Source organism: Eriocheir sinensis, chromosome 34, assembly GCF_024679095.1.
Source record: "Eriocheir sinensis breed Jianghai 21 chromosome 34, ASM2467909v1, whole genome shotgun sequence".
In the NCBI taxonomy this organism is placed as follows: Eukaryota; Metazoa; Arthropoda; class Malacostraca; order Decapoda; family Varunidae; genus Eriocheir; species Eriocheir sinensis.
In genome coordinates, this window is record NC_066542.1 from 4,316,735 (window position 1) to 4,330,456 (window position 13,722).

Below are 13,722 nucleotides of genomic sequence, written 5' to 3' on the forward strand. Positions count from 1 at the left end.
TATTCACTTTTGGCACGCTCACAGAAGTTTCCCTTGGACCATCTCATTCAACCTTACTTTCCACAAACAACAACATAATATTCATTCTTTCCTGGACCATCTCATTCGAACTTACTTTCCACAAACAACAACATACTATTCACTTTTGGCACGCTCACAGAAGTTTCCCTTGGACCATCTCATTCAACCTTACTTTCCACAAACAACAACATAATATTCACTTTTGGCACGCTCACAGAAGTTTCCCTTGGACCATCTCATTCAACCTTACTTTCCACAAACAACAACATAATATTCACTTTTGGCACGCTCACAGAAGTTTCCCTTGGACCATCTCATTCAACCTCACTGTCCACAAACAACATAATATTCATTCTTGACACACTCATTGAAGTTTCCTCTTATTCATCCTCTCCAAATTTTCCTTTCACAAACACATACTTAACATTCTCTCTCTTAACACACCAACTGAAGCTTCTGAGGTACTAGTATTTTCCTTCCATTTAAAAATATAACTTCCCATCTGTGTTCTTACTAATGTCTATCTATCAACGTCTATGTATCTATCAGTCTACCCATCTATATCCTCATTCATGTATTTAGGTACTCATATTTTCCTTCCTTTTAAAATATCTAACCTCTATCTATGTATCAGTTATTTACTTATTTTTCTCTATGGCATCACAAACATCAACAACACATTCTCTCTCTTTGACACACCCACTTACGTTTCCCTTGATCCGTTCTATCCAAATTTGCCGTCCACAAACACTAACATAACATTCTTTCCTGACACACCCATTGAGGTTTTCCCTGATCCCCGCCCACCTTTGTTCGTCAGTGGCAAACCTTAACCTTTCGTCCTGAGGGAGGAAGACCAGATTCAATAACAGGTTTGGCCATCCCGCCGCGGCCAGTGTCGAGTGGCTGCCAACTTGCCACTGACACGAGACACTAGATACCTCCCCGTCTCTCTCACCCACCCCCGCACTCCCCCGCCTGTCCCCGCAATCCCTCACGCTACTCACCTTCCTTAACACTGTCACCGAACACCGCTCACACTCATTAACACCTCTCGGGGATGATACACCAGACAGTAAGTCATATTAAACGTATCGAACTTCCATTATGACCATTTCCCAAGGCCACAGAGGTTTTCATGGGTGTTTTTTTTTCTCGTTCAAAGTGTAGACCATATTATTAAACGTACTAAGCTACCTTTAGGACCATTTCCCAAGGCCACAGGGAAGACTAACCAGGTTTTCACGGGTGACTTTTCCCCGTTGAAGATGCAGGGGCCGTGTCAAACTACCACTAGGAGCACAAAACTACTATTTCCTAAGGCCACAGGGAAGACTAACCAGGTTTTCATGGGTGACTTATCTCGTTCATGATGCAGAGGCCGTGTCAGACTATTACTAGCATCACAAAACAGCCCATGAGAATCCCAGCAGCTTCCACGTGAGGCTTTTCAAACGTGGGAACTTAAGCGCCGATACGTTTACGAGTAGGGACATTTTGGATAGGTATCTGATGGAGCATTAAAATCTTCTGCCGTATGAACATGAGTGAGTGTGTGGGTGTGCGTGTGTGTGTGCGTGGGCAGCGTGACTCAGTGGGAACGCAAGTGTAGCGGCAGATAGGTTCGGCCATATAAGGAGCGGCTCCCCCCACCTACTCCACCCGAATTAGGCGCCCTTCTGACGTCACTCCCCGCGTCGTAGCAGAGTAGACCCGCTGTGTGTTGTCTTTCGTGGCTCATTGAGGGAACAGGTTTTCTGAATGAGCGGCTTGACATGCGGGAGACTCTAGGGCACTGTTAGGTTAAGTTAGTGAAGGTGGCGGCTGGGGATAGGTTAAGTTAGTGAAGGTGAAGGCTGGGGATAGGTTAAGTTAGGTGAAGGTGGAGGCTGGGGACAGGTTAAGTTAGGTGAAGGTTAGGTAGCAGAGTGAATGAGTGACTGTGTGTTGTTATTCTGAATTAGCGGGTTAACATGCGGGCGACTCTAGGGCACAGTTAGGTTAAGTTAGTGAAGGTGGAGGCTGGGGATAGGTTAAGTTAGGTGAAGGTTAGGTAGCAGAGTGAATGAATGGCTGTGTGTTGTTCTTTTCTGAATGTGTGGCTTGACATGCGGGAGACTCTAGGGCACAGTTAGGTTAAGTTAGTGAAGGTGGAGGCTGGGGATAGGTTAAGTTAGGTGAAGGTTAGGTAGCAGAGTGAATGAGTGACTGTGTGTTGTTATTCTGAATTAGCGGCTTGACATGCGGGAGACTCTAGGGCACAGTTAGGTTAAGTTAGTGAAGGTGGAGGCTGGGGATAGGTTAAGTTAGGTGAAGGTTAGGTTAGGTAGCAGAGTGAATAAGCGGCTGTGTATTGTTCTTTTCTGAATGTGTGGCTTGACATGCAGGCGACTCTGGGACACAGTTAGGTTAAGTTAGTGAAGTTGATGGCTGGGGACAGGTTAAGTTAGGTGAAGGTTAGGTAGCAGAGTGAATGAGTGGCTGTGTGTTGTTATTCTGAATTAGCGGGTTAACATGCGGGCGACTCTAGGGCACAGTTAGGTTAAGTTAGTGAAGGTGGAGGCTGGGGATATGTTGAGTTAGGTGAGGGTTAGGTTAGGTAACATAATAGATACCAGCTGTGGGTTGTTTTTCACGGCGCAGAGAAGGAACAGGTTTTCTGAATGAGCGGCTTGACACACGGGCGACTCTAGGACACAGTTAGGGAGCCAGAGTAAGCGTGAAGGTTATATTAGACACAGTTAGGTTAAGATTGGCTAGTCTAGTGAAAGTGGGCGATGGAAAAAGCTAACCAGAGGACGCATGAAGGTTAGATTAGGCACAGTTAGGTTAAGATTGGCTAGTCTAGTGAAAGTGGGCGATGGAAATAGCTAACCAGAGGACGTATGGAGGTTAGATTAGGCACAGTTAGGTTAAGATTGGCTAGTCTAGTGAAAGTGGGCGATGGAAATAGCTAACCAGAGGACGTATGGAGGTTAGATTAGGCACAGTTAGGTTAAGATTGGCTAGTCTAGTGAAAGTGGACGATGGAAATAGCTAACCAGAGGACGCATGGAGGTTAGACTAGGCACAGTTAGGTTAAGATTGGCTAGTCTAGTGAAAGTGGACGATGGAAAAAGCTAGCCAGAGGACGTATGGAGGTTAGATTAGACACAGTTAGGTTAAATTAGATAAGGTTAAGTTAGGGAAGAAGGAGGATGGGTATAGATGGCCAGAGAACGCGTGGAGATTAGGTAGGTACTCTTCTCTATACCTGAGCGTGATGATGCAATGCTCACCTTCAGATTGTGCTGACAGGTGTGTGTGGGGGTAAGAGGGAAGGGGAGGGATATAGGGGGGGAGGAGGAGGAGGAGGGATATGAAAGAAAATAAGAAAAACAAAAAATGAATCCCTCTGTGTGTCTGTGTGTGTGTGTCTGTGCTGGAGTGAAAAAAAGATTATAAAGTAAAATAACCGTGTGGGAGGGGGTGAGGGAGAGAAAGGATATGAGATGGCAGATTTGTAAGAAGGAAGTGGGGATGAAGATGCATAACTTAGCGATGAGTTTGAGGATGGAGGAAAAATAACGAAGATTAATACTCGCTTACGGAAGACTAGAAGGGAAGAGAGAAGGAGAATATGACGTAGAGGAACTAAAATAAAGAAGATAGATAGAGAGAGATATATATTAAAGCAGCTCAGAAACATAAAAAAAAATATTAGAAAGAGAGAAAGAGAGCAAAAGAAGATAGAGAAAGAGTGTGTGTTTGATAATGTAAAGAGAAGTTAACGTAAGGAACTGAAATAAAGAGGAGAAGAGAGAGAAAAAAAAGAGATAAAAAGGAGAGAATGAGGAAGTTTATAAAAAAAGATGAGAAAAAAAGAAAAGAGAGAGAGGGAGTTGAGTAAGACATAGAGACTCGTTTTTAGCATCAAGCCCATGAACCAAAACAACCACGAGAGAGCTAGCCAACGAGCCTTGAGCGGAGGTGGAGCAGCTGGTGGTGGTGGTGGTGACAGCACGCTTTTTACTCCACCTGGGGATGAGTTACTCCCTCACTCCTTACCTGCCTCCTCCTCCCTCACTCCCTCCCTCCCTCTCCTCACTCATTTTTTAACCTGTCTTCTCTCCCCTCTCTCAACTCTCCTTATTTTCCTATTATTTTCTTTCTTCTTTTGCGTCTTTCTCACCGATGGCTCATTTGGTTTGCTTCCCCGACTCGTGTATTTTCATTAAGAACGTAAGGAGTCTGCAAGAGGTCGGTTGGACTGTACAAGGCAGCTCCTGTGTACAAGGCAACTCTAATTTTCATTCTTTTTATCACATTTGTATCTTTCCCATTTCATCTTTCTATAATAACTTCGTGTATAAGAATGAACAAGGAGAGGAGTGAAACCTGAATAAGGAAAGGAGAGTTAGTCAGTGGGTGAGTAAATGAATGAGAGTAAGTGGGTAAGAGAGCAAATGAGTAAGAGAGTGAGCGTGTGAGAGGGAGAGGGTGAGTAAGTCGCTTGGGGCATTGAGGTCCATATTAGGCGGACACTGGTTGGGCGACGCTGTTCCCAATACTCGGCGCTCAAGGACGTTGGTTGAGGCTGACCGAGGGGTGGAGTGGGAACAGCTGTCGAGGGGGTGGGTAGGGCTGAGGAGAAGGAGAGGGGAGTGGGAGATGGGGGGGAAAAAGGAGTTGAGAATTTCTGAGGGAGAGTTTTGAGGCTGAGGGAGAGGTTTTGAGGTTTCGAGAATGAATTTGAAAAGGTTATGAATTTCAAGAAGGAGGTTTTGAGGCTGAGGAGATGGCAGCTGGAGGGGGTGATGTTAATGGGGGTGGAGGAGGAGGTTTTTGAGGCTGAGGAGAAGGTTTTGAGGTTCGAGAATGAATTTGAAAAGGTTATGAATTTCAAGAAGGAGGTTTTTGAGGCTGAGGAGAAGGTTTTGAGGTTCGAGAATGAATTTGAAAAGGTTATGAATTTCAAGAAGGAGGTTTTTGAGGTTGAGGAGGAGGTTGTGAGGGTCGTAATGGCTATGGAGGTTAAGAGGAAAATTTTACAGGTCGAGAAGAAAGTTTTTAAGGTCGAGGAAGAGGTGCTAGAGGTTGAGTAAGACGTTTTGAAGGTTAAGAGAAAGTTTTGGAGGTCGAGGTGGAAGTTCGAAGGGGAACATATCACCGGAGAAGGATCTTAAGGTTGAGGAGGAGGTTGAAGAGGTTCTGGAGAATGAGGAGAAAGTTTTAAGAGGTCGAGTAGGAGGTTGAGCTCTTTTGGATAGGATCTTATGAGCATTATTCAGTCTCCTAAGGGTCAGTTTTCTTAGTATGATTCACCTTATTCTCTCTTTCTCTATCTCTATCTCTCTATCTATCTATCTCGAGTCTTCAGCTATTGGTAGTCCGTGTTACTCCTGTGGGAGGGTTCTAGCGGCCTTGGGGCACACTTGATGCATCAGTACGCCGTCCACTCGTGACTGCACTAAGTAATGACCCCCGCCTTATACGGGTCATCCTCCTGCCCCTTGCGATGCCTACCTGCCTGTTTGCTTGCCGTGTTGTGTTCCTGTTCCAGTCTGTCCACGCGCGAGGTAACTGATGACGGCGAGATCTAATTGCCAGCGTTGAGGTTAGGTTAGGTTAGGTTAGGTAAGGAGGGAGTCTGGTAGTAAGGAGGACTTTGAGGTTATGTTAGGTAAGGAGGGAGTCTGGTAGTAAGGAGGACTTTGAGGTTATGTTAGGTAAGGAGGGAGTCTGGTAGTAAGGAGGACTTTGAGGTTATGTTAGGTAAGGAGGGAGTCTGGTAGTAAGGAGGACTTTGAGGTTAGGTTAGGTAAGGAGGGAGTCTGGTAGTAAGGAGGACTTTGAGGTTAGGTTAGGTAAGGAGGGAGTCTGGTAGTAAGGAGGACTTTGAGGTTAGGTTGCGTTGTGCTCCTGTTTTAGTCTGTCCACGCGCGAGGTAACTGATGACGACGAGATCTAATTGCCAGCGTTGAGGTTAGGTTAGGTTAGGTTAGGTAAGGAGGGAGTCTGGTAGTAAGGAGGCTTTGTGGCTTGTCTTGTGGCTTTGTTAGGTTAAGTTAGGTGAGGAGGGAGGAGGAGTAGTGAGAACGGTTTCGAGATTGTGATTAAGTGAATTAATTAATTATTGAGTGTTATGGGGGACAAAGTAATTAGATTTGCGTTATACTTTGTTGAATGAGAACTGAATTATGTGGAGTAGATAGGTTAGGTTAGATGATAATGAGGGAATCGAGTAGTGAGCAGAAGTAATGAGGTATGGAATTTAACTTGAAGAATGAGTGAAATAATAAGGAGACTTTAAGGGCAGACTAATACGTGTGTGTGAGTGCGTATCTGACGACCCTATTTGAACCCATATTACTAAGACTCATACAAACAGACACAAAGCGTAGTTAGAACTTATAAAGACGTTGTGAAGGGCCCTGAAGTATATGTATAGTCGAGGAGGTTGAGGGATCAGAGCGAAGGGAAGGGAGGGGAAGGGGTCAAACCTGCTATACTTCGACCTTGGCCCAGCGAACTCACTGATTTTCGGGGTTCCTTTTTTTTTTATATGATCGAAGAGACAGAAGGGACTTGTAGTGGGCGTTGAGGTCCCCCTTGTTTTTGTGGGTCCAAGCTGGTCATATGGTGTGTGTGTGTGTGTGTGTGTGTGTGTGTGTGTGTGTGTGTGTGTGTGTGTGTGTGTGTGTGTGTTGATTCGTTAGGAGAAAGTTAAGTCCAGCCTATTCATCTCCTCCTCCTCCTCCTCCTCCTCCTCCTCCTCCTCCGCCTTAGACACACATTAGGCTTTTACAGAGGAAGAAAAGAGTCCCCGTGACAATAAGAGAGAGAGAGAGAGAGAGAGAGAGAGAGAGAGAGAGAGAGAGAGAGAGAGAGAGAGAGAGACCACCGTGAAATAAGGGAAGTTAATGAGTCTATGGAAGAGGAAGAGGAAGAGGAGGAGGAATTGTAGGAAGAAGAGGAGGAAGAGAAGCCAGCAGGACTTATCTTCCCTTCTCATCTCCCCTTCTACCTCCCTTCCTCTCTCTCCCTTCCTATCTCCCCCTTCCTATCTCCCCCTTCCTCTGTCCCCCATCCTCTCTCTCCCTCTCTCACTTCCTCTCTCCCTCTCTTTCCCTTTCTCTCTCCCTTCTCTCCCCTCACCTCCTTCTCTCCCCTTACTTCTCCCTCCCTCTCTCTCTCTCTCCCTCTCTCCCTTCCTTCTTGAGTGATGATCTGACTAGGGTGAAAGTAGGCGGCAAAACACCCTAGCGAGCCTACGCCTAACTTACGACACACCTCCTAGGGCTGTCAGCTGGTGGTGGTGGTGGTGGTGATGGTGGTGGTGGTGGTGGTGATGAGGGGGGTGAGTTACGATGGACATACATACATACATACATAAACACACACACACACACACACACACACACACACACACACACACACACAGTTTCCTTGCCTTTCCCGACCTACCCTTAACTTACCTTCCCTTCCTCCCCTTCCCCTCCTCCTCCTCCCCTTTCTTTCCTCCCCGTCCTCTTACCTCCCCACTCTGGTTACCTCTCCTCTCCCATCCCAGCCTCCCCTTCTCCCCTTCCCTTCTCTCCCCTCTTCTCCTCCCCTCCCCTCCCCTCTTTGTCCCGTATCACCCCTCGCAAAAACTAGTGGGGTGACTGAAAAGAGAGAGAGAGAGAGAGAGAGAGAGAGAGAGAGAGAGAGAACTCTAATCAACAGGCCGATATATGCTTGCTTAGTCTTGGTCTCGGTCTTGGTCTTGGTGTTGGTCGTGACCCGGTTGTCAGTGAGGCGACCTTGATGACGTCACTCGCTTAGCAGGTTCACCGCTAGCCCGGGCGAGGAGGAAGAGGAGGAGGAGGAGGTAGTAGTAGTAGCGGTATATAGGAATAGTAGTAGTAGTAATAGTAGTAGTTGTAGTAGTAGTGTGAATAAGCAGAAGAGAAGATTAAGAGGAGGAGGAGGAGGAAGCGATACAAAGCGATACATGTTAAAAAAAAGAAGACGAAGTAGAAGAAGAAAAAGAAGAAGAAGAAGAAGAAGAAGAAGGAGAAGAAGAAGAGGCTAGGTTATGGTAGTGACAGTAGTAATAGCAGCAGCAGAAGTTTAACTAGCAGACTAATAATAGCAATGGTAGCAGAGGTTAGGTTAGCATGGTAGTAGTAGTAGTAGTAGTAGTAGTAGGCATGGCAGCAAAGGTCGTAGTCATGGCAGCGGTAATGGCAGCGGGCGGGAGTTTGATTGCTTGCCGTACCCTCGTTTACTGCCAAGCTTTCTCTCCTCTTGGCCTGGAGCGCTCGCTGTCTGTCTGCTGCAAGAAAGTGCCTCGTGTTTCCTCCGCTTCCACGCTCCGACTTGAGTTTCTAAGCGTAACTGTGTCAGCGGGTTGCATCCAATCGGTTAACACTACCCCGGGCTATACAACTAACCCTGGAAATGCCCTAAACTCATACGAAAGCCCTGTCAAATGTGTTTAAGGTTATGAGACTCAGCCCCGAAGTGTCTTAGTGGCTGAGGGTCATATTATTAAACACATTTGACAAGGCTTTCGTAGGAGTGTAGGGCATTTCCAGGGTTAGTTGTATGGACCTAGTGGTAGTTTGGTCATTCCTGTTTCCAAGCGTAACTGTGTCAGGGGGTTGCATACTATCGGTTAACACTTCCCCGGGCATTTTCAAACATTGGGTTCAGTGTCATATTATTAAACACATTTGACAAGGCTTTCGTAGGAGTGTAGGGCATTTCCAGGGTTAGTTGTATGGACCTAGTGGTAGTTTGGCCATCCCTGCGTGCCATGAACGTAAAAGAACACTCATAAGAACCCCATTGATCTCCTTTTTGGCCTTTGGAAATTGTTGATGAAAAGTGGAAACGTCTCAGAATTAACCCATTTATGATAAGGCTTTGGTAGAGGTTGTGGTGGTTTGTGTTAGTGTTTCCATAGGTAGTTTTATGAGCCTGGTGATAGTTTGACAAGGCTTCCGTCCACACCCACGTTTGATAAGGCTTTCGTAGAGGTTGTGGTGGTTTGTATTAGTGTTTCCATGGGTAGTTTTATGAGCCTGGTGATAGTTTGACAAGGCTTCCGTCCACACCCACGTTTGATAAGGCTTTCGTAGAGGTTGTGGTGGTTTGTGTTAGTGTTTCCATGGGTAGTTTTATGAGCCTGGTGATAGTTAGACACACCCACGTTTGATAGGGCTTTTGTAGAGGTTCTGGTGTGTGTATTAGTGTTTCCATGGGTAGTTTTATGAGCCTAGTGATAGTTTGACAAGGCTTCTTTCTGCACCATGAACCTGAAAAACACTCTTGAGAACGCGACAAATGTTCTTGATAACTACGAGTAAATTTGATCAGTGCATTCCTGCGACTTCTTCCTCCTCCTCCTCCTCCTCCTCCTTCTGTCTTAGCGGACGGGGAGGCGATACAGGAAAGACACGGGTCACGCTGGTAAATGGGGGAGGGGAGATAAGAAGGGGAGGGGAGGAGGTGTGGGGAGGTGCCGAGCGGAAGTAACGGAGGCGGGGTCAGCGAACCGTCTCTTCACTCACGCCTCCCCGCCAGCTCCTGTCTCCCCTTCCTATTTTCCTCCCCACCGCTGGAAGTCTAATTCTCCCATCACTAGCCTTCCTTTCCTCCCCAACGTTACTATTTCCTATACTTCCCTGTCTCTTATTTAACCTCCCCGTCTCCTCCCTCACGCCTCCCCGCCAGCCCTTGTCTCCCCTTCCTATTTTCCTCCCCACCGCTGGAAGTCTAATTCTCCCACCACTAGCCTTCCTTTCCTCCCCAACGTTACTATTTCCTATACTTCCCTGTCTCTTATTTAACCTCCCCGTCTCCTCACTCACGCCTCCCCGCCAGCTCCTGTCTCCCCTTCCTGTTTTCCTCCCCACCGCTGGAAGTCTAATTCTCCCATCACTAGCCTTCCTTTCCTCCCCAATGCTACCACTTTCTATACTCCCCTGTGACTTATTTAACCTCCCCAATCACTAATATATACTCCCCATCACTTGTTATCATTCTTTTCACCCCAACTATTTACTCTTTCCTCCCCATTATTGTCACTTCCTATTCTCCCCATCTAGTTCCTCCCCAATCACTTACCTATCCTCCCCTTCCTTTTCCTCCCCTATTCATTACCTCCTTTCCTCCCCAATGTTACCACTTTCTTTCCTCTCTTTCCTCCCCACTTTTACTTTATCTCCCCTCTTCCTTCCCTTCTTCCATTATTTTTTCATCTCTCCCTCTCCTCCTCTCTCCCTCCTCCTCCTCCTCCTCCTCCTCCCGCAAACTTCAAAGGCTTCCCAATATCCTTTCCCTCCCTCCTTCCTCTCTTCCTCCCTCCCTTCCTCTCTTCCTTCCTCTCTTCCTCCCTCTCTCCTTCCTCTCTTCCCCTCCGACACGCTGACTCCTTTTCCTCCTCTTCCTTTACCTCGCATCCTCTTCTACCTCTCCTCCTCCTCCTCCTCCTCCTTTCTCATGGTCAGCAGCGCAGCGGATGTCGTAAATCTTTAATAAAACCCAAAAAACACATCGCTGGCTGGTCATGATTAAAGAAGTTGAATAAAAAGGGGAAACTCTGTCACACGAAGAACTTGAAGACGTGGTGGTGGTGGTCATGAGCGCTTCGAGTTCGCGACCTATTTCGTGCTATATATTTCCTTAAGTTAGCCTATTAGAGTATATGTGTTATTGTATGTTATTGAGAATGGTGTATAGGGAGGGAAGTAGAGAGAGAGAGAGAGAGAGAGAGAGAGAGAGAGAGAGAGAGAGAGAGAGAGAGAGAGAGAGAGGAAGTATAGGACAGAGGAAGGTGGAGAGGGAGAGAGAGGTAGGGAAGAAAGGGAGGGAGGAAGGAAAGAATAAAGAAGGAAAAAGGTAAATCTCAGTATATTTTCTCTTTCATTTCTTCCTTTCCCTTCCCTACCTCTCCCTTCCCCTTCCTTTTCTCTCTCCCCTTCCCTTCCCTTCTTATCCCTTTCCTTTCCCTTACATTCCCTATTGATTCCCTTTCCTACCTTCCTTTCTTTTTCCTTTCCCTTCCCTTCCCTTCCCCACCCTTCTCATCCCATTCCATTCTCATCCCTTCCCATTCCCTTCCCTTCCTTCCAGCCCGTCCCTTCCTTCCCTTCCCTTCCTTTCCCTTCCTTTCCCTTCTCTTCTTTTCGCCTAACTGTTCGTGGCAAGATTTTTACCTCAAGGTCAGAGAATGTGAGACTTGCATGCGCTCCTCTTCCTCCTCCTCCTCCTCCTCCTCCTCCTCCTCCTCCTCCTGCTGCTGGTGATGTCAGGCTGGTATTTCTTATGGAGGAGTGCCGCAAGGGAGACTGGAGTACCGTCACTGTCTGGTTCTTCTCCTGTTCTTCCTCCTCCTCCTCTTGCCTCTGGACTCCTACCTCCTCCTCTTCCTCTTCCTCCATCCTTGCCTGCTCTCTCTTCCTTCTCTCCCATTTATATCTCTCCTTTTCCTCCTGTTCTTCTTTCTTTCTCTCTCCTTCTCCTCCTCCTGTCTCGATACTCTTCCTTAGCTTCTCTTTTATCCTCCACCTCCATCAATCTTTCTCCTCCTCCTCCTCCTCCTCCTCCTCCTCGTCCTCGCATCCCACAAACATGAAATCAAAATAAACACCTTCGATTTTTCTCCACCAATTCGTCACCGCTTGTCCGTCACTGGATCGCCTTGGGCCTTCGTTTTCTCTTTATACATACACACATATCTTTCCCAGACGAACAGAGAGAGTGGGAAGGGGAGAGAGAAAGATCCTGCCCGTCCCTGTATGATGTAATAGAGACGTATAAATCCTTAACCCCTTGACTGCGGATTTCCTACCAGAAGACATCCCCAAGCTTCAGGCGTGGAACAAAAAGTGGCTGCTACAATTCAGTGAAGAAAAATGTAAAGTCCTGCACGTTGGGAGGGGATATCCTGCATACCAATACCACATGGGAAACACTCCACTATCCACCACAGAGGCAGAGAAAGACCTGGGAGTGTATGTTACCAGGCTACCAGTGAAGGGATATCCAGCATACCAATACCACATGGGAAACATTCCACTATCCACCACAGAGGCAGAGAAAGACCTGGGAGTGTATGTTACCAGGCTACCAGTGAAGGCCAAATCCGTGCCAATCGCAGCGGACGGGTTAAAGCACTAGAGAGGAAGGCTTGTGATGTCTCTTCAATATACTAGTACACTGTTAACACCAAGGCAATGGGAAGAGAGAGAGAGAGAGAGAGAGAGAGAGAGAGAGAGAGAGAGAGAGAGAGAGAGAGAGAGAGAGAGAAAGAGTAGAATATAATGACCTGGTAGCGTTGATAGAAGGAAAATTTATCAAAAGCGTCGGAAAAGTCAACAACCTCAGTGAACTTTGGAACTTCGGTTTAATGAAAAGAAGAGGTCGAGTTTTTTTTCTTTTTCCTTTTCTTTTTTTTCTTTTTGTTGAAACTCTTGTCGCCTTTCTGTGTGAGCCGACGAGAGAGAGAGAGAGATTAGGGTTATGTATTCGACTGGTATCACGTATTGCATCATATTTTGCTCTCTCTCTCTCTCTCTCTCTCTCTCTCTCTCTCTCTCAATAGATATAATTTGCCGTTTCCTCACTCACTCTTTCCATGTATTCATCTCCCTCCTCCTCCTCCTCCTCCTCTTCCTCTTCCTCCCTTCCTCTCATTTCCATTCTCCCTTTTGCTCTGAAGTAGGACACACACACACACACACACACACACACACACACACACACACACACACACACTAACCCTGTATCCTATGTTTCAACTTTCCCTTTCCTTTCCTTCCCTCCCCTTCCCTCCCCTTCCCTTCCCCTTCTCTCCCCTTTCCTCCCCTTCCCCTCCCCATCGTCACCATCCCACATCCATTCATTCAGCTTCCTCCCCTCCCCTTCTCCCCCTCCTCTCCCCTTTCAATGGCTTCTCTCCCCACTAAGTACTTTTTTTGTAGTATCTGTTCTTGGGGAGATTACGGTGGGGAGCAGTTTTTGTGGGGACCAGTTCTTGCGGACGATGGGGTGGGGAGGAAGGGGAGGAACAGAGGCAGGGAGGAAAAAGTATGGATGTACAGTCTTTGCGGAGGTAAGATGGGGAGTGAATGGGTTGTGGGGAGGAAGGGGAGGAAAGAAGAGGTTGATGTTCTGAGGGAGAGGGAGTGGGGAGGAAGAAGGAAGGGGAGGAGAAAAGAGTAGAGATGTGTAGTTCTTGGGAGGGGAGATTAAGTAATGGGGAGGAAATGGGAGGAAATAAATAGGCGTGAAGTTCTTTGGGAGACTAAATAGGTGGGGAGAAAGGGGAGGAAAGAGTAAGATATGAAGTTCTTGGGGAGAGATGTGATGGGGAGGAGAGAAAGGGGAGGATGAAGTATTTTGGGAGATATAGAATGGGAAGATAAAAATGTGGGGAGAGGAAGGGAAGGAAAGCATGGGTGGGAGGGTGAAGTGGGAAGGAAACGATAGGGTGTGGATTTCTTGGGGAGGAAAGATAGAATGGGGAGAGAATAAGTAATGGGGAGAAATAGTAGAGTGCAAAGAGTGGGATGGGGAGGAAGGGGAGGAAAACATGGGTGGGAGGGTGAAGTGGGGAGGAAACAATAGGGTGTGAATTTTGGGGGGAGGTAAGGTAGTCTGGGGAGAGAATAAGTAGTGGGGAGGAAAAGATAAGTAGAGTGCAAAGAGTGGGGTGGGGAGGAAGGGGAG

The 13,722-nt window shown here is 47.0% G+C and overlaps 1 protein-coding gene and 1 long non-coding RNA gene across 47 annotated transcripts in view; both read left to right on the forward strand.

Moving 5' to 3' along the window:
- LOC127006931 (microtubule-actin cross-linking factor 1-like) overlaps positions 1-13,722 on the forward strand; it is a 309,855-nt gene that overhangs the window by 134,489 nt on the left and 161,644 nt on the right. The window lies entirely within an intron of this gene.
- Positions 182-3,324, forward strand: LOC127006938 (uncharacterized). 5 transcript variants are annotated; one of them, XR_007759924.1, is made up of 4 exons: positions 182-1,832; positions 1,898-2,074; positions 2,616-2,995; positions 3,162-3,324. It is a non-coding gene; the product is annotated as an uncharacterized LOC127006938 (long non-coding RNA). The 5 variants fall into 5 exon arrangements; XR_007759922.1 differs by lacking the exon at positions 3,162-3,324 and having other exon boundaries at positions 2,616-3,154; XR_007759923.1 differs by lacking the exon at positions 3,162-3,324 and having other exon boundaries at positions 1,898-2,021; positions 2,563-3,154.